The sequence below is a fragment of the Tachyglossus aculeatus genome, chromosome 17 (assembly GCF_015852505.1).
Source record: "Tachyglossus aculeatus isolate mTacAcu1 chromosome 17, mTacAcu1.pri, whole genome shotgun sequence".
NCBI lineage: Eukaryota > Metazoa > Chordata > Mammalia > Monotremata > Tachyglossidae > Tachyglossus > Tachyglossus aculeatus.
The window spans coordinates 29624649-29646915 of record NC_052082.1 but is presented as its reverse complement, the minus strand read 5'-3'; positions in this window follow the sequence as shown (position 1 = coordinate 29646915).

The window sequence follows — 22267 nt, the reverse complement described above, 5'->3', positions numbered from 1 at the left end:
TTCTTCCATCCCTTTTCTTGTTTTCAAAATACCGTAGAATTTCATTCCTAAGAGCACAAAGCTCTGTAAAATAGCGTTCAGACAGTTGCAATTAATTCTTTTGAAAGGGTAATGATATAGATAGTTCTGTCAAATGATTGTGAAGTTGGTTAATAATGATAATAATGATGGCATTTATTAAGCACTTACTTTGTGCAAAGCACTTTTCTAAGCGCTGGGGAGGTTACAAGGAGACCAGGTTGTCCCACGGGGGGCTCACAGTCTTAATCCCCATTTTATAGATGAGGGAACTGAGGCACAGAGAAGTTAAGTGACTTGCCCAAAGTCACACAGCTGACAATTGGTGGAGCCGGATTTGAACCCATGACCTCTTACTCCCAAGCCTGTGCTCTTTCCACTGAGCCACGTTGCTTCTTAATCTAACTGATAGTCCTCCTGAAGCTAATACGGGATTCATTATGTTGAACCAAAAGTGATAGCTTCTGTGTATTTTAGTTGCATGAAACAGATTTCCATTTCAAACCTTTTACTGTAGATCTACCATACCAAATTCTAACCCATACTTCACTGTACTGGGAATTGCAGAAGACGGGGGAATTCTTGTTGTGGCAATGCTATTAGAGAGGAAGGTTTTTGACTGAGAAACCAAATAGGACAACTCCCGAAGTGGACAGGCTCAGCAGGAATCCTGAAAATAGCCAGCAAACCTAGAGGGCAAAGACCACATCAGCTGCTGGTTCATAGCCCTTCAACACAGCACTGGCACAACACTGCAGACACTATAGCAGTAAGTGGAATCTGAATATAAAATGATTGGTTGCGAGTTCTATTCCATGCTCTGCCACACGTCTGTTGTGTGACCTTGGGGAAGTCATTTCACTTCTCTGTGCCTCAGTTACCCCATCTGTATAATGGGGATTGAGACTGTGAGTCCAATGTGGGACAGGGACTGTGACCACCCTGGTTTGCTTATATCCACCCCAGAACTTCAAACACTGCCTGGACCATAGAAAGCACTTAAAAATACCATTATTATTGTTCTGCACACATTAAGTGCTCATTAAATACTATTGAAAGAATGAATGAATTATTATTATTGCTGTGCAATGATGGCGTTGTCCAGCACTCTGGCTTTCCTAGTCACCCTATGTACTCTGTGTCTCAGTAAAGGCATGGCTGACTGTGATATTCACTCCTATGAAGGTGAATTCACATAATGAAGATGAATCCTAACCTCCATATCCAGCCAATGACCTCTTTCCTTCTCTGCAGCCTTTCATTTCCTCCTGCCTTCAGGACATCTCTACCTGGATGTCCTCTAACACCTCAAACTTAACATGGTCAAAATGGAACTTCTTATCTTCATATCCAAACCGTATCCATTGTTCCTCTAGCTCCAACCTACCCACTATGTCCTGATAATAATAAGTACGGTGTTTAAGTGCTTAGCTATGTGCCAGGCACTGTACCCTGATCTTATCTATCATTGACCCCTTTACCACATTTTCTCCCTAGCCTGAAACTCCCACCCCCTCATATATGCCACATCACAACTCTTCCCACCTTTAAAGCCTTATTTAGGGCACATTTCCTCTAAGAAGACTTAGCCCAATTAAGTCCACTCTTCCCCAGCTTCCTTTCCCTTCTGTGTGACCTGTGTGCTTGGACCTGTGACCTTTGGGAACCCTCAACCCCACAGCATTTATGAATATATCTTTAAATTATCTATTACAAATCACTTATTTGTGTTAATGTCTGCCTGCCCCCTAAATTGTATGCTCGCAGTGCTTTAACTCAAAGACGCCACTGCTGGAGATGACTGCATCCATGAATGTAATATCTTTGAAAAATATTCTCTTGAACACTTGTACATAATGATCACGAGCAGTGAGTGCACCTTTTCTGGCTCTGGCTTGATAGTAGCAGTGGTATTTGTTAAGCACTTACCTTGTGCCAAACATTATACTAAGTTCTAGGGTAGAGTCAAAATAATCACACTAGGCACAGTCTCAGTCCCACATGGCACTCACAGCCTAAGTAGGCAATAGAAAAGATATTTAATTTTCATTTTACCTATCAAGATTCTGAAGCATAGTGAAGTTAAGTGACTTATCCAAGGTCACCCAACCGGAAGTGATTGATCAGGAATTAGAACTCTGGTCCTCTGATGCCTAGGTCCTTGCTCTTTTCACTTTGATACTCTACCTCAACAATTTAGTGGGAAATCATCATGAGTGGCTCAATAGGAAGTTATACAATAATAAACAAGAGGCACTTGTAGAGATAGATAATGGAGAAGAGTGGAAAAAATAAAATTTCCACATTCTGTACCAGAAAACAATGGTGTCCCACAAACTTCCTTTTGGGACAGGCCAGTAAAAGAGCACATAAAAAAGAGAAATAACTTATGTTGCCTAGTTGTTATCATTCTTTTCATTGGAACTGAGAGTCTCATTCAGTCATAGTTTTCAAAATGGACCTAGAGAAGCAGCGTGGCTCAGTGGAAAGAGCACGGGCTTTGGAGTCAGAGATCATGGGTTCAAATTCTGGCTCCACCACTTGTCAACTGTGTGACTTTGGGCAAGCCACTTAACTTCTCTGTGCCTCAGTGACCTCATCTGGAAAACGGGGATTAAGATTGTGCACCCCCCGTGGGACAACCTGATCAACTTGTAACCTCCCCAGCACTTAGAACAGTGCTTTGCACATAGTAAGCGCTTAATAAATGCCATTATTATTATTATTATTATTATCTAGGCATTTCGTATGTGCTCTTTACTTGCCTGTTCTAAAAGGAAGTGTCTGGAACACCTCTGTTCTTCCACATCTGGCTTTCCTTCTGGATTGGTACAGACAATAATAATAAACTAGATAACTTGGGTTCAGTACCATAGGTTCCAGTTTCAGATAGTGGAAAAAAAAAGGAAAGTGAAAAAATGGAATTTAAGATTTATGGACCTTCATACTCCATATAAGCCAGGAATCTTGGGTCAAGGGAAAAACATGTCTCTGGTAGCTAGAGCTGTTTCTATGCTAAAAACAATCCACGATGATAGGTCAATAGGAAAATCAGCGAGTACAGCATATAGTAAATCCTTCCAACTGATCGATTGCAGCCAACTTTAGGTTCAGATTCTTCTCTTGCATTTTGTAGCCAAACCAACCCCTCATTCCTACATTCCCCACCGATGACAACCCACTGATAGAGCCAGCGTGAACACAGATATCTTCACATTCTATTCCATATTAGCCAGGTTAGCATGGGATAAGAAAACACTCAGTTTCCCACCACCCTTTCTATTAATTGTAAGTTATAAGATTTTTTTGAAATGAAGACAGGTGATATGTCTCTAACAAAATTGCTTGAACAAAAGTGTCTCCGTCTATTTTAGGAGAATCCAATTTTTTTTCAGAATATAGTTTAGAATATTTTTGAATACACCATTTATGTTTTGGCCACACCATCATTTTTTAAATGATGATTATAATAATTATGTCTTTGGTTAAGCTCTATGTGCCAGGCACTGTACTAAGCACTGGAATAGACACAAGATAATTGGGTTAGGCGTAGTCTCTGTCCCACATGGAGCTCATGATCTTAATCCCCATTTTAGAGATAAGGAAACTGAGGCCCTGGGAAGTTAAATGACTTGCCCAAGGTCACACAGCAGACAGGTGGCAGAGCTAGGATTAGAATCCGGGGCCTCAGACTCCTAGGACCGCACTCTTTCCACTACGCCATGTTACTTTCTATTAATATCTTTTATAGGAAAATATATTGCTTCAGGCTTTAGTATGAGTTCTACTGAACCAGAACAAATAAATTAAGGCTTTAGACAACAGCATTATGCGAGAGAGTATAAGGTTCAGGGGTTAAGTCTTCTATTATCTTACTTGAGTCATCACAGTGCCCAGAATGAAAAGCACTCCCCACTGGGAAACACTAAGGAGCTACAGGTAGCCAGTAAATAAACGGTCCAACAGCCTTTAGAAATACAAAGATAAATCCTGTTGTGAAGAGATAATTTTGTGAAAAGATAGTCAACCTGCATTTAGCCTCAAGAACAGTCCCTGAAGAGAAAAGGGATAAAAAAAGAGCCAGAGTTTTAGTTCATCCATTTAGACATTATTCATGCTTTTCTGCATTTCTTTCCTTTCCCAAGGTTTTCCCCATAGAAAGTTGGATATTGTGTGCTATTTTAAGTGGGTGAGGATATCTGTTAACAAGTGTTTAGAAGTGACAGCTTCTTGTACTCCTTTTTAGATTTATTTTTTATTCATAAGCCTGTCCTTCTATCAACAGACCTTAGGGCATATGAGCGTCATTCCTTTTTCTACCCAGTTTCTTCTGATGAGCAAATCTCCACATTTCTGAAGTGGCTGAATCACTTTTCTATGAAGGATTTGGTGACTTTTTAACAATAGGACACTCTCTAGGTTTTCAAGAAAAAAGTAAACTTACAGTGAATTGTGTCCTAATGAAATAACAATGTTATAATGCCTGTCTCCATTGAATTTCATATTAGGCTAATATGCATCTTATTTTATCAAATAGTACTGTTTTTGAATCTCTGCCCCCAAATGCAACATAACCTTTGTTCCTACTGACAGATTTGGTCAGTATTTGTAGGTGTTGCTGGTGACTAATATGCAATAATAATAATAATAATAGTAATAATAATAATAAGTTTAAGTGTTAATATGTGCCAGGCACTGTTCTAAGATTTGGGGTAGATACAAAGTATTTGGGTTGGACACAGTCCCCATTCCACAAAGTGTTCAAAGTTTAAATCCCCATTTTACAGATGAGGGAACAGAAGCACAGAGAAGTTATGTGATGGGCCCAAGGTCACATAGCAGACAAGTGGCAGAGCGAGATTAGAACCCAGGTCCTTTTTACTACTAGGTCCATACTCTTTCAACTAAGTCACACTGCTTCACTGTAGTCATCAGTTCCTTCTAGATCATGCATATGTAAAATTGAGAAGCAGCATGGCTTAGTGGCTAGAGCATGGACCTGGGAATCAGAAGGTCATAGGTTCTGACTTTTGTCTGCTGTGTGACCTTAGGCAAGTTGCTTCACTTCTCTGGGCCTCAGTTATCTTGTCTGTAAAATGGTGATTAAGATTGTGAGCCCTATGTGGGACAGGGACAGTGTCCCACCTACCTTGTACCTACTCCAATGCTTAGAACAGTGCCTGGCACGTAGTATGAGCTTAATAAATACCATAATTATTATTATTCTCATTATTACTAAAGTTGCCCCTTGTTGCACTGTTGAATTTGTATTTGATACTTGTTTTTTAACTTCTCCCTTGTAGGGTTATGATTTTCCAGAGGACTACTCTAAGGGAGTTTTCCCATTACTGAATTAACTTAATTCACTTTCTGGATCTTTTTCTATCCCAGTTCCACCTATGAACCATATTTACCTAACAGGATAAGGCTACTGACAATGAGTTTATGGAGTATTGTTCAATCAATCAATAGATTGTATTTTTTATGGCATTTGTTAAGCACTTACTACATTCCAGGCCCTTATTATGTGCTGGCATAGATACAAGCCTAACAGGTTGGACACAGTCCCTGTCCCACATAGAGCTCAGAGACTTATTTCCCATTTTTACAGATGAGGTAACTGAGACACAGAGAAGTTAAGTGACTTGCCCAAGGTCACACAGCAGACAAGTGGCAGAGATAGGATTCATTCATCCATTCATTCAATCATATTTATTGAGTGCTTACTGTGTGCAGAGCACTGTACTAAGTGTTGAGAAAGTACAATACAACAATAAACAAGTGACATTCCCTGCCCACAACGAGCTTACGGTCTAGATGTGGGGAAACAGACTGCAATACAAATAAATAAAATAACAGATATGTACTTAAATCTGTGGGGCTGGGAGTGGGGGAAAGCAAGAGAGCAAGTCAGGGCAATGCAGAAGGGAGTGATAGATGAGGAAAAGTGGGCCTTAGGGAATAATAATAATAATGATGGCATTTATTAAACGCTATGTGCAAAGCACTGTTCTAAGCACTGGGGAGGTTACAAGGTGATAAGGTTGTCCCACGTGGGGCTCACAGTCTTAATCCCCATTTTACAGATGAGGGAACTGAGGCCCAGAGAAGTTAAGTGACTTACCCAAAGTCACACAGCTGACAATTGGCAGAGCCGGGATTTGAACCCATGACCTCTGACTCCAAAGCCCGTGCTCTTTCCACTGAGCCAAGCTGCTTCTCCTAACCTTTGGGCATTTGATATTCACCTCAACCTACAGCATATACATGTGAATTATATATTATATGAAATTGTTATATTTTGTATCATAAATCATGTATTCATATTAATGTTTGTCTCCCCACTCTAGACTGTAAGCTCATGTGGAAAGGGAATGTGTCTCCTAACTTGGTTGCATTGTAGTCTCCCGAGTTTTTAGTGCAGTGGTGTGCACACAGTAAGTGTTCAATAAATGCCATTGATGATGATGAAGTGAAGGAAAAGGAGGAGGACAAATAGGCAGACATCCCCAGCAATCAGAAAAGCTTGAGGTTACCAGTTAGAGATGGGGGCAGGAGCAGTGGATTGTTAACCAGCGTTTCAGTTTGAGAACTCTGAAAAACAAAAGTTGCCCATAAGCCTTTCAACTATCGAGCAACTTTTAAATTAGCAAACCACATCCTGTCCCGTACCCATTCAGACAAGTAAAATGGTCAATTCTATATATGAGGGTACTTGAATTACCCTCTGTTCCAGGTAAACAGGTCTTAGTTACAAACCACCTACAACCACCCCATTGTAAATATCATAAAAGTAGTCTTCTTGGACACAGGTTTGTGGTTCAGAGGGATATGGTCCAGGCTGGGGCCCCAATCTTAAAGGGACTCCAAACCATATGTGACTCTGTCTTCCCTCTCCACTCCCCAACATCCCACCCTCAGTATGGAAAGAATGGGGCTTCTAAAATGCTTGGCTCTGCAATGTTGGGGTAAGCTACGTCTGTCACCGCAAGTCTTCTCAAATTGGAAAATACCTCACATTGTTGCATTCTCCTTGACCACACTGGAGAAGAGGCTGTTGAGAGCTCAGATGGTGTGGGGTTGGGCAGTCTCTCTCTTTAAGACTTCAGGTTTCAGAGCTCTGGTGTTACAAGAATATTTCCCACTTGTCCTGTGCCCAGTGTGCTAGTATGGATAGTGACAAGGCCTCTAAATGATAGAATCAAACTCAGTTTATTGGAGAATAGTTTTGTGGTAAATCAACAGAAGGGAGCAGCCAGGACTCGGCTGGATTTTGGAGTGGAGGTGAAGCATAAGTAAGGGGATCTGTTTTTTTCTTATGATTCCTGATCTCAGCTGGCATTCTCAGGCCCTATTCCTTTCATAGAGGTACAACTGGGGCACAAGTGCAGTGGCCATGCAGCCCCGGAGCATTCAGGCTAAGGAAAATGGCATTTTTCCACCCTGATTAAAGGCTTCAAGGAATGACATAAGTTTCCAATAGCCTGTTTTCTAAGTTTGTAGTAGTGAAAATCATTCCAAGTTAAAATGTTCTCCATTATATGTCCGAAGTCATTGTAATTACTGCCTTTAATGCATGTTTTGATTATGAAATTTGGAAAAGTTGGTGACTAAGTTTGAACCTGAATCTGATTCAATTTCATAGAATTTTGAATTTTATTTCAAGCGTCATTTGTTTTGTTTTGCTCCATGATTCTGTCTAATATGAGCCAGAGGCGAATATTATGCTGGAGCTGTCAGGGAGTGACTTATCATGACTGGAACAGATCATTAACATCACATCATTTCCTCAATTCTCTTCAATGTATTTGAGGAGCACTACTTACCTACATGCACAAATGGTGATGAAAATGTTTGCCTCTGTTCATACCATTTCTCCCTAGATTTCAGAGCTTTTTTGTAAGGGAGTAGCAGTCAAGTTGGGACTGAATGGGGTAGGGAGTCAGGAGGTATGGGTGCTAAATCTAGCTCTGCTACTAGCTTCCGATGGGAACTTAGGCAAGTTATTTGCCGTCTCTGAACCTCAGTTTCCTCATCTGCGAGATGGACATAAAATGTCTGCTCTTCTTGCCTCAGATTGTGAGCTACAGGGAGAAGTAGGATGAACAATCAATTATCTATAAAAGATATTTACTGAGCACTTTGTGCAGAGCACTGTACTAAGCATTCCTCCTCCTGTAGGCTGTAAGTTCACTGTGGGCAGGGGATGTGTCCATTATATTGTTATACTGTATGCTCCCAAGCTCTTAGTACAGTGCTCTATGCACAATAAATGCTCAATAAATGTAATTTACTGACTGACAGATTGGGAGAGAATAATACAGGTAATGACATCCTTTTTGTAAAGGAGCTTCCCTGATCTGATTTTCCTGTAGCTATCGCAGTGTTTAGCACAATGCTCTGGAACATAGTAAACAGTTAATAAATATTATAACTATGTGACTGGAAGCAGGGACACTTTTACACTATTTGGATGTGATATAAAAGCAGCGGAGGAAGAATCTGGTAATTAATAAATACCATAATTATTATTATTATTATTACTAAAGTTGCTGGTGAGTTCACTCTCTGGATGATCCTCTGTCATTTCCTATTTCAGATATGTTTTTCCTCTATATGTGAGAAGAAACTATTGAGGACTACAGAGAGAATTCCCATAAATCTCATGACAGTTCAGTGGGAAAACTAGCCTCAGCAGATTTGAAATGCTCTTGGCTGCATGGCCCTTGAGAAGGCAATACCCAGAGGAATCCAGATCATTACATTTTCCAGTTCCCACCTCCAGTTTCCTAGGCTTGCATTCTGAAAAGTAAGTCAAATTATATGAGCGTGATCAGACCATAAAATGTATATCACAATCTGATTATGCTATTACTTTAAGCTTCATTATTGTTATAGATTTATCAATTTTATTAAACAAAAAGAACTAATATTTACTGTTTAGTGGAATATGTTATAGTAGGTGTTATTGTAAAAGGAAGGGCCAAAACAGTCTAACAAAACCCTCAAACAAAACAAGATATTTCTATAAATTTAGTGGTAATATGGTGATGGTAATACAGATATGATCATATATTTATAAAAATCTGTTCTTTGTTTTTGAAAGTGATGAAACTATCCATTTAATCCTTTCCGCATTTAGAGGTAGGCCTCAAAAGGACAATACGCTAGAGCTAAAACCTGGTAAAAAAAAAAAAAAAAAAAACCAAAACAAAACAAAAACACAGAAGTAACATGCTGTTGTTGCAGAACACTTTCCCAGGAAGAGTTTGTAAAATGGGTCAGAGGTGCATCCTGGAGACTGCACTCTGCTTATCTTCTTGTGCCAAATGTTCTGTCCGTGTTCCCAAACACTTTGACCCCCAGTGTATTCCGCTCAATCTAATACTTTGTGAACCCCGACATTGGCAAGCAGAGATTGGTGGTGGAGTGGCCAAGGCTCTGCTCTGAGGGTGGTCCCCGTAGCCAGACAAATGTGTTGAGGGATCAGATTGTATAATGATATAGACAGTCTAAGGATTTAAAAGTCACTTTAGGACCTGATAGGGCTATAATGAACTCTGCTGTCTAAACATCTGTTTTCAGAAGATTGTGATTTCTCATGTGGGAAGTAACTTAAATAATTACTATTTTGTAAAAGGCACTGACCCATTTGAGTGCTCAGTTGAATTTACAGAAGCAATAACTCTTGCTTACCTATAAATGCAGCTTCCTCTCATCTTTTTAAAATAAACTTGATTTTATTTAATTAGCTCTTTCCTATTGAATAATGTATTGACCAGTTAGGCTCATACTATCCATTTTAAAAAATGTACTTCGCTAATACACTTATAGGCATTTTAGAAAATTACCTTTCTTGTTATTGTAGAAAAGGCAATGCTTCTGCAAGTACAGGATTTTATTTTGAAAGTAAACCTTGAGACTCTAAAAATGAAAACAAAGAGGATTACCAGTTGACAAATAGGTCCTTCTTGCTTTGGTAGGTACCACAAAGGATTAGTCTTCAATCTGGCTTCTGTCCCCTTCACTCCACAGAAACCACCCACTCAGAGACCACAGAAAATCTCCTTCTTGCCATATCCAACAGCTTCTACTCTATCCTAATCCTCCACAACCTCTCAGTTGCCTTTGACACTGTTGCCCAACCCCTTCCCATGGAAATATTATCCTATCTCAACGTGATTGACACTATTATCCTGTTTCTCTTCCTATGTTTCTAGCAGCACATTCTCAGTCTTTTTCTCAGGCTCCCTGTCTGCCTCCCACCACCTAACTGGGAGTCCTTCGAGGTTCAGTTCTGGCTTCCCTTCTATTTTCCATCTACTCCCACTTCTTTGAAGAACACACTCACATCCATGGTGTCAACTAAGCCGACGATTCACAAATGATAATAATAATAATAATAATAATAATAATAATGGTATTTGTTACGTGCTTACTATGTGCAAAGCACTGTTCTAAGCACTGGGGGGTTACAACGTGATCAGGTTGTCCCATGTGGGACTCACAGTCTTAATTCGCATTTTACAGATGAGGTAACTGAGGCACAGAGAAGTTAAGTGACTTGCCCAAAGTCATACAGCCGATAAGTGACGGAGCCGGGATTAGAACCCAAGACCTCTGACTCCCAAGCCTGTGCTCTTTCCACTGAGCCACGTTGTTTCACAAATCTACGTCTCCAGTCCTGATTTCTCCCTCTCTGCAGCCTCACATTTCCTCCTGTCTTCAAGATATCTCTACTTGGATGTCCCGTTGACATTTCAAACTTAACATGCCCAAAACAGAACTCCGTATCCTCCTGCCCAAACCCTTCCTCCCACTGATTTTCCTGTCACTGAAGATGGTACCACCATCCTTTCTGTCTCACAAGCCTGTAACATTGGTGTTATCCTTGACTCATCTTTCTCATTCAACCCACATATTCGATCTGCCACTAAATCCCGTAGGTGCAACCTTCAAGACTTAGCTAAAATTCCCCCTTTCCTCTCCATCCAAAATGCTACCATGTTAATCCCAGCAGTTATCCTATCCTATCCTATTTGTTTATTGTATCAGCCTCCTTGGTTATCTCCCTACCTCCTGTCTCTCCCCACTCCAGTCCATACTTCACTTTGTTGCCAGGATCGTTGTCCTAAAGAAGTGTTCAGTCCATGTTTCTCCACTCCTCAAGAACCTCCAGAGTTTGCCCTTCCACCTCCTCATCAAACAGAAACTCGTTACCATAGTCTTCAAAGCTCTCAATCTCCTTGCTCCCTCCTACCTCTCACCTCCTTACTCTACTACTACAACCCAGCTTGCAGACTTCACTCTTCTAATGATAACCTTCTCATTGTGCTTCTGTCTCCTCTATCTGCCACTAACCCCTCACCCATGTCCTGCCTCTGGCCTGGAATGCCCTCTTTCCTCAAATCCAACAGACAATTACTCTTCCCCCTTCAAAGTCTTATTGAACACACATTTCCTCCAACAGGCCTTCCCTGACTAAGCCCCCCTTTCCTCTTCTCCCATGCCCTTCTGCATCACCCTGACTTGCTCCCTTTGTTCTTTCCCTCTCCAAGTCCCACAGCACTTATGTTCATATCTGTAATTTATTTTAATATGTGTCTAATCTGCCCTAGACTGTAAGCTCATTGTGTGCAGGGAATGTGTCTGTTTATTTTTGTACCGTACTTTCCTCAGTGCTTACTACAGTGCCCTGCAAACAGTAAGTGCTCAATAAATACAAATGAATGAGTGAATGAACTGCCCTCACACCCTAGTGGAAGGGACTTGGTTCTGGGAGTCAGAAGACCTGGGTTCTAATTCTGACTCCACCACTTATGTGCTCTGTGACCTTCAAAAAGTCACTTAACTTTTCTGTACCTCAGGTTCTTCATTGGAAAAATGAGTATTAATTGCTACTCCCTCTTACTTAGAGGGTATCATATGGTTAGGGGTTGTGTCTACCCTGTTCATCTTTTGTCCACCCAGCATAGCTTGGCATGTAGTAAGTGCCTAATAAGTACCGTAAACAGACATACTAACAAAGAATTCTGCCAGAGAACACAACTCAAACACAGGTGTCATGCTTGTGATTGATTGAGGGAAGCATCGTAGCCTATTGGAAAGAACACAGGCCTGGTTGTCAGAGGAAACTGGGTATTTTCTAATCCCAACTCTGCCATGAATTTACTCTGTGACCTTGGGAAAATCATGTAACATTACACTGAACTTTATTATCCATTTTCTGTTCGCAGTTCCTGCTTATTTAAAATAAATTTAATTCTTCCCAGTGCTGGTTAAGCCTACTGTTTGCTTATGTAAAATATTGTTTTTGATTGATTATAGAGCTTGGTTCCCAATATTACAGCATTTTTTTAAATCAAAGCACAAAAACCTTGAAACCTCAAGACTGGTATGGAATGTACATGTAAAGAATTGGGTGTAGATCATTAAAGTAGCTCATGTTATATGACTTCATGCTATCATGTTTGTTAAATTGTAGATAACTGCTTTCTTTGTGAAACCAAAAGAATGTCAAAGTATAGGAATATGTCACAAGGCCTGGCGCCAGTTTCTCAAAATGTTTAACTTTAAAGATGCAACCTCACTAAACATTTTCAGTGTTGAGAAATTCTAGCAGAAAACAAAACTACCTACAGATTCAACAGATCTTTTTTTTTTAAAAAAATGTGTCTAGTGGCATTTAGGATATTCTCTGAGGAGAGCCTCCTTCGTGTTGACATTATACAGATTCTGTCTAGTTTATTGCCAAACTCGCACATCTTACATGTTTTAAAACAGATTCACTATGTCTGTGGGACAAGGCAAGGGGTAAATACATTTGACAAAATTGCTCCTTTCACATGCATCTTGTAGCATCACCCGATGCTGGTACTAATGAATGACACTCTTTCAGAAACACTGAAGAGAAATCTGCCTGCCTCGAATTTACAATTTGCTTAAAATTAATGAAGTAATTAATTCAATTTTATTTATTGAGTGCTTACTTTGCGCAGAGCACTGTACTAAGCGCTTGGGAAGTGCAAGTAGGCAACATATAGAGACGGTCCCTACCCAACAACAGGCTCAGACTCCTGTGTTAATCCAAACAAGGACAGCATTATGGATTTGAATAGTTTTCATGTACATAACAATGTTTTTTCTAGGTGACAGGTATTGTATGCTAGGGATATATACAAATTAACAACAGTTGATTCAATTAATGCTATGTTAGCTTCTTTGTTAGCGTTTGCATGAAAATTTACATGATACTGCTAGGTCAAATAATACGAGCAATAGGAGCTTCTTCAAATTCTGTTGCTTTAATATCTCACTCTTTTTTACCAAAGTGAATGGCTAAAACAATTCACAAATGTACCTAGTCATAGACCTTAGAGGTGGAATGATTGTAGTCATAATATTTACTGAGCATCTTCTGAGTGCAACACTCTTCTTAGCACTTGGGAAAATACAACAGAAGCAATGGGTCTGTTCCCTGCCCCGTTTGCCATTTAGCAGATTAGGGATGGTGGATAATGGAATTGAATATTCTAGTGCCCCTTGAAGTTCCCCAGTTTCCTGTAGGCATATTTTTTTCTTCATCAAAATAACCAGCCATAAGCCACAAGCTCCCATGTGACATTCTGTGATCAATCAATGGCATCTATTGAGAATTTATTGTGTGCAGAGCAATCAATTTACTAAGAACTTGGGAAAGTACAACATAATTAGGAGTCATGATCCTTGCCTTTATGGAGTTTATAGTCTAACAGTGATGACAGACATTAAAATAAAGGAAGGGAGAAAGAAGCAGTGGAATACTTTCTCCCACCTTAAACTGTGACCCCTGTGTGGGACAGGGAATGCATCTGATCTTATCTCTTTCAGAGAGTACTGTGCTTGGCACATATGTGCTTAAAGTGCCACACAATTATTAGCTATTATTATCCTGTACATTAAGTGCTCCAGGGAGGTATAAGTTCCTAAGTTCTTGGGTGACATAGAAATGCAGATGGAAAACAGAGGTAGTATACATAACCTAGACTGAAAGCTTATTGTAGGCAGGGAGCATGTCTGCTAACTCTATTGTATTGTATTTTCTCAAGTGCTTAATACAGTGTTCAATAAATACCATTGATCAATTTATTGATTTGTTCTGCCTGTGAACCATAAAGGTCATAATAGGTGAATTGTGCACCAGAGGAACAAACAAATCAGGCAGATTTATGTGGTCAGCATGGACTTAATAATAATAATAATGATGATGGTATTTGTTAAGCACTTGCTATGTGCAAAGCACTGTTATAAGCACTGGGGAGGTTACAAGGTGATCAGGTTGTCCCATGGGGGGGCTCACAGTGTTAATCCCCATTTTACAGATGAGGTAACTGAGGCCCAGAGAAGTTAAGTGACTTGCCCAAAGTCACACAGCTGACAGTTGGTGGAGCGGCATTTGAACCCCTGACCTCTGACTCCAAAGCCCAGGCTCTTTCCACTGAGCCACGCTACTTCTTAAGTCACTGCTGCTTGCATTCTGGCCTCCCTCAACAGACTAACTTGTGATTCCTTTGGGTCCCTGGCACCCCACCATTGTGCCTTCCAGGGCCCTAGGCATCCTCCTCTATCTGACTGCCATGTTGCCTCCCCAGTATCGCCAACAACTCTCCTCCGAGGAATCACCCACCCTGGCCTGAACCTTCTCAATAGGATCAATCCATCAGTTGTATTTATTGAGTGCTTACTGTGTGCAGAGCACTATACTAAATGCTTGGGAAAATACAGTATAAAAATAAAGATTGATAATCCCTACCCACAACGAGGTCACAGTCTAGGAGGAAGACAGACATCAATACAAACAGACATTGATACAAATAAATAAAATCACAGATATATACATAAATACTGGGGGAGGGAGGAAGAGCAAAGAGAATAAGCCAGGGTGACATAGAAGGGAATGGGAGATACAATAAAAAAATAAAGATTGACAATCCCTGCCCACAACAAGGTCACAATCTAGGAAGGAAGACGGACATCAATACAAACAGACATTAATACAAATAAGTAAAATTACAGATATATACATAAGTACTGGAGGAGGGAGGAAGAGCAAAGGGAATAAGCCAGGGTGATGCAGAAGGGAATGGGAGATGAGAAAAAGTGGGGCTTAGTCTGGGAAGGCCTCTTGGAGGAGATGTATCTTCAGTAAGGCTTTGAAGGTGGGGAGAGTAATTTTCTGGAGGATTTGAGGATGGAGGTGTTCCAGGCTAGAGGTAGGACATGGGCCAGGGGTCGGCGGCGAGACAAGCAAGATCGGGGCACAGTGAGAAGCTTAGCATACGTTGATGTTAGAAATCAGTTAAAATTTAGAAGTTGATGTTATCCCTGTCCATGAGAAGCCATAATCTAGCAGGAGAGAGAGACACTAAAGTCATTTCAAGATAGAAAGATGGAAAATGCACATTTAGGGGAGAGAGTGCTTCTGTAGAAGTGTATGCAAAGATTTATATGGTTGGCCTGAAATCCTATTTTTGAAATGGGGGAAAGTAAATAAAACTTGGGACAGAAAAAAAAATTCAGAAGGCTTTCTGTTGGGTAGGGACCATATCTACATGTTGCCAACTTGTACTTCCAAAGCGCTTAGTTTAGTGCTCTGCACACAGTAAGCACTCAAAAAATATGATTGAAAGAATGAATGGAGTTTTTTATAAGAGCTTTGAAAATTGGGAGGCTCTGGTGTGGTTCCTGCCTCTGGCCTGGAACTGCCTCCCTCTTCATATCAGACAGCCTCTTCCCCTTAAAAGCCTTATTGAAGGCACATCTCTTCCAAGAGGCCTTCTTTGATTAAGCCCTCTTTTCCTTTTCTTCCACTCCCTTCTGTGCCACCCTGACTTGCTCCCTTTATTCATCTCCACGCTGCTGGATAAAGCAAGGGCTTGGGAGTCAGAAGACGTGGGTTCTAATCCCGGCTCTGCCACTTGTTTGCTGTGTGACCTTGGGCAAGTCACTTAACTTCCCAGTGCCTCAGTTTCCTTATCTGGAAAATGGGGATTGAGATTGTGAGCCCCACGTGGGACAACCTGATTACCTTGTATCTACCCAGTGCTTAGAACAGTGCATGGCATGTAGTAAATTCTCAACAAATACCATAATAATAATAATAATCTCCCCTTCCAGCCCCAAAGCACTTATGGTCATATTAGTAATTTACTTATATTAACATCTGCCTCTTTCTCTAGACTATAAACTCATTGTGGGCAGGGAATGTGTCTGCTTATTGTTATACTGTACTCTCCCAAGCACTCAATACAGTACTCTGTACACAGTAAATGCTCAATAAATACAACTGAATGAATAAATGGGAAGTGGATTGCAGGTAGGGAGAAGGATGACAGAAAGTAAATAGGAAAAGAGTGAGGCGCATTGAATAGATTATTTTGAGAGAAATTCAGAGTATGAGCTGGAGTGTAGGTCGGACAAAAAGAAGATAATAGGGATGGAATTGCTGATGGAGTGACTTGAATCAGGAGTTTTTGCATGATGTAGAGAGGAATAATTAATCTTTTAAGGTTTTGAGCAATGGGGAGGCATGTACAGACTGACATTTTAGGAAAATGATCTGAGCAGCAGATTTAAGTGAGAGACTGGAGGCAGGACTGATGCAATAATCAAAATGGGATCTGACAATTGCTTGGATCACTGTGGGGATTTTTGGACAGAAAGGAAGGGGCAGCTCCTGGAAATGTTGAGGAACAAAATAAAAGGGCAGGGGAACCCATCAGGTTTTAGTCATGTACTGAATATGTGCCCCTTGCTTTTGTAAGACTAATGGCCTTATTCTAGAGGTTCTAGATTGATCTTTGATTCTTTCCCATATCTGACACCCTATAGAGATCATATTTGTTATGCTGCTCTTTGGACTGCAAATGTGTTGCCATTCGGGAGAAACAATAATTACAGGGGAAAGAGAGACAAAGTGGAGACAGCTGCCAAAATAACCACAGTCTTGATTCATTTATGAATTTGCAGGGAGAGTTGTTGTTGTTGACAGAGTGTCAATGTTGAATACTGTAATTACACTTTATGCAGACTTGCTAGGCAGCATGGCATGGTGGATAGACCAAGTACCTCGGAGTCAGAAGGTCAAGGGTTCTAATGCCGCCTCCGCCAATTGTCTGCTGTGTGACCTTGAGCAAGTCATTTCACTTCTCTATGCCTCAGTTACCTCATCTGTAAAATGGGGATTGAGACTGTGAGCCTAACGTGAGACAGGGACTGTGTCCAGCCTGATTTGCTTTTATCTACCCCGGCACTTAGTACAGTGCCTGGCACATAGTAAGCGCTTAACAAATACCATAATTATTATCATTATTATTACATCAGTAATTGTATTGAAAATTAATCTGAAAGCATAGGTTACCCTGATAACGCCCAATATAAAGGAAGGACCATCATTTGTGAAAAAGTTTTACTTTCCACAAACACAGGTCATTGAGATACTCTTCGACTATCGCAGATAATAAGTCCATTAACAGGAGTATCTCTCTCTTGTAGTGTGCTGCAGGTACTCTAGCGCTCCAGCTGAAACTGACATGCAGAATTTTTTTAATGCAGCTATAATAAAATGTTATTTCTGACCTTTAATCATCTAGAAAATTGCTTTCGTTAAGGTCTCAAATTCAAGAAATTCCAGTGTAATCTCATGTGATGGAACCATTAAATGTGCCCAACTAAATTGTAAGGCTTTTGGTTGTAAGAGTCCTTGTCCTTTTCCTTGTAAATTCGCTCAATATTTAGTTCAGTGCTTTGCATCTAGAAGCAGCGTGGCTCAGTGGAAAGAGCCCGGTCTTGGGAGTCAGAGGTCATGGGTTCTAATCCCGGCGATGCCACTTGTCAGCTGTGGGACTTTGGGCAAGTCACTTCACTTCTCTGGGCCTCAGTTCCCTAATCTGTAAAATGCGGATGAAGACTGTAAGCCCCCTCGTGGGACAACCTGTATCCCTTGTATCTTCCCCAGTGCATAGAACAGTGCTTTGCACATAGTAAGCAAATAACAAATATCATCATCATTACTATTATTATTATCTAGGAAGCCTTCAGTAAATGCTTCTGTGCTGCTGATTTCTTTATATAATACAAATGTAAACTGAAATATCCCACCTCCATCATCATCTTCAGAGGGGAGAACGAGTGTTGACATTTCATCATAAGAACATTCCCTTGCATCTCCAAACACTCTTGATTATAGAAACCTATTCAAAAGATGGAAATTCCGGCTTAAACAGACTTTCCAAAGATCATGACAGAGGGCAAGGGCAAAGAAGCCATCAACCTAACATACTAGCCTCCTTAGGTACTGTGCAACAAATGTTGTGTTATATGACTGTGTGTATGGTGGTGGAGGAGAGAATGGGAAAAGGGAGTATTATTGTTTTACTGCCTATTAGCTGCTATTTAATCAATCCATTCATTCAATCGTATTTACTGAGCACCTACTGTGTGCAGGGCACTATACTAAGTGCTTATCAGTTATTAGAAGTAGTATGGCCTGGTGGATAGAGTACGCGTCTAAGAGTCAAAAGACCAGAATTCTAATGTCGGCTCCACCACTTCTCGGCTGGGTGACCCTGAGCATATCTCTTAAAATCTTTGTGCCTCAGTTACTTCATCTGTAAAATGGGGATTAAGACTGCGAGCCCCATGTGAGGTAAGGACTGTATCCAATTTGATTAGCTTGTACTTACCCTGGTCTTTAGTACATGTAGTAAGCACTTAAGAATATCATTATTTAAAAAAATCAATCAATCAATGTATTTGTTGATGCTTTCTGTGCACAGAGCACTGTACCAAGTGCTTAGGAGAATACCATGCAATAGAGTTGATAGACATGGTACTTGCCTGCAAGAAGTTTACAGTCTTTATTGGGAGACAGATATTAGCATAAATTATAGACAAGGGAAATGACGGAGAATAAGGATGTGTTGTGGGCTGGGGCTGGGATAAGTATTAAAGTGCTTAAAATTCACCCCCAAAAGCATAGGCAATACAGAGGGAGGGTGGATAGACCCACAGAGGAAAAGTATGATTTTAGATAGTCGGTGCAGCCAGGCATAAGACTCCCTAAAGGAATGCAATGGAGGGAGGCTTTTTTTTCTTTTTATATGGTGCTTGGTAAGTGCTTACTTTTTAATAAGCACTGAGGCAGATTCAAAATATCCATGTTGGACACAGTCCCTGTCATAATATTCTTACAGTGTAAGACAGAATAGGATATAATCCTCATTTTAAAGCTAAGGAAATTGAAGCAAAGAGAAGTAAAACTACTAATCCAAGGTCACATAGCAGACAACGGGCAAAACTGGTATTAAAACCCAATTCCTCTGATTCCTAGGCCTTTCCATAATTCTCCTAAACTCAAAGGGAAATAAAATCAGCTAAAATAGCATCTGTTTTACTATACTTTAGCAATTATTTGCTTGAAGATTTTTAAACATTTGAAAATACAAAACACAAAGCATAGATCTTTATTGCTTCAAACATCTGAATTATTCTTTGGAGAATCATTTTGGGGAGCAGCTGGAATTTTATGGATCAATCAATTAGTTTATTGAGCGACTTACTCTGTGCAAAGCACTGCATTAAGGACTTGGAAAAGTACAATAGAGTTAGTAGATGCACTCCAGCTGTTTACAATCTGATTATTTTCTTCATTTTTCAAAGAACTGGGTGTCAAAAATCATATGATGGCCTTCTAAGCCTTTCCCATTAATATGAATACTAAACAAGTGGCCACATTATCTTAAATGGGGTCATATGCTAAATTGTGTAAACATTTCACAGAGCTCTAGTATTAGCTGCTTTCAGATTCCAATTTAATTCCTCACACTTTGTCTTTAAAAATAGTATAAACAGCCTCACATAGAGTCTTCCATTGGCCTGGAGATTTGATTGCTCAATGATTTACTCTGCTAAAAAGGGTGAAAAAGAATAAAGATTTTCTTCTGTGTTTGTACTTGTTGCAATGATTTACCCTGCTAAAAAGGGTTGAAAAAGAGTAAAGATTTTCTGCTGCATTTGTACTTGTTGCAATGCCACACATATCTACCTTTGCTTGAGCAAAGATCTCACCCTGAATTATGAGAAGCATCCACATAATACAGACATGTATGAACTTTTGAACTGTTTTGGCATAAAGCCCTTGGTATTTGTACATGTAACCAAATAGCCTTCAGAGTCTTTATGTACATACATATATTGTATATGGATAAGTGCAACTCTGCATATAATTTTTATATACTTATATAAAATTATATAAATATATAATATATTCATTATTATTATTTATTATTATAAATATATAATATATTTATTATATATTAAAGATACTAATTTTTATATGCTTATTTCTTTCCATTTATTATTTCTTTTAATTTTTTCCAGAAACCCAACTAAGATTCGTGTGTGTGTGTTGTGTGTGTGTGTTGTGTTTTAGTTTCAAAGAGAATGATTCTCACGGTGAGATCCTAACCAGGCGTGTGGGTGAGAAGTGATTCACTGAGAAATGATGCATTACCATCGGCATGTAGTCTTGTATATGGGCCTCAAGAGCACACTTAGCATTCAGCAGTTCCTGGATGACTGCGTAAAAGGCTTCTGATGATGCTTGAAGCATGTTATGTTTGAATAGTTTCCTGGGGGATTCAGAGTGTATTCTGACACCAGCTTCTATGGCAGTATAGGTAGGTTAAATGGGGCTGAAAACTATCCTGCTTTATTCTGGTGGTGATGGGAAAAATGTTAGACACGTCACCGTGAACTGATTAAACAGCATTAATATTGTAGAAGTTTGACTTCTTTAATCAGTTTACCCATTTGCTGTTGTCTGTGTTTGTTGCAGGAGGTTAGCTCCATTTGGCAGTTCTCTAAATAGAATGGAGATGCCTTGGTTATGCTTCTTGGCCTCCTCCTGCAACTTCTATAAGGCAATTAAGTTATAGGTGTGGTGCTGCATTTTGTTAAGCCACACTGCAATTCAGGGAGGGGAATATTCTTCCATAACCTACCTTTTTTCTGTGTTGGTTTTTTTTTTTTTTTACTTCTGAGTCTAGAACACTCTAAATGCAAATCTAATGCCCAGGAGGTGTCACTTTGAAAGGGGAATGTACACAACATCTAGACTGTGAGCCCATTGTTGGGTAGGGACCGTTTCTATATGTTGCCAGCTTGTACTTCCCAAGCGCTTAGTACAGTGCTCTGCACACAATAAGTGCTCAATAAATACGATTGAATGAATGAATGAACACCTGACTCCCAGCACTCTCCATCCAATAATCTGGTTTTACTTTGTAAAGGAATGTTGGCTCTGTAACTGGACACTTTAAACATCTGTATCCCTCTTTATCAGTGACTGCTGCTATAATCATTGTCCTGATGATTCCAATATGTAATCAATCAGTAGTTTTTATTGAGTAAAAATAAAAAATATTTTATTTTATTATTCATCCCAACCCTCTCTGTCCTTCCCAGCACTCCCCTCACTCCTCTTCATCCAGCAGCTCCCCACTCTTTAGGCCGCCCTCACCCTCCTTCCCAACCCCATCCCTGTAATCCTGTCCCAGTGCAGCCATTCATTTCCCTCCCATCCAATCCCTCACCACCCTTCATGCCATTCCTTCCCCCTATGCCCCACAGCCCCCAACCCCACACTCACAGCCTCAGCCAAGTGTGGCCTATGGAATATTGGCTCCATTATGTGAAATCATCTCTTTATCCTTGACCTGCTCCTGACCTAATCATTCCTCCTCCTTGCCATCACTGAACCCTGACTCTCCCCAGATGACATGTCTCGCCTGCTGCTTTCTCCAGAGGGACCCTCATCTTCTCCTACTCCCCAGACTCACTGGGAAATGGGGAGGTGTGGGTTTTCTTCTCACTCCTCAAGGACGCTTTCACACACTCCACCTCCCCCATTAGTCTCTTTCCCTTCCTTTGAAGCCCATATCAGTTGCCCCACATCAGTTGCCCCATATCAGATGTCCATGACTGTAGTAATTAGTCATGGACATCTCCTGCCTTGCAGGCTCCACCTTCAAATGTTTGAACCAATTCAATCCCTTTCTCACATTCCTTTTAGACTGTGAGCCCACTGTTGGGCAGGGACTGTCTCTATATGTTGCCAATTTGTACTTCCCAAGCACTTAGTACAGTGCTCTGCACACAGTAAGCACTCAATAAATACAATTTATGATGATTCCTTCTCTCTTTCTATACC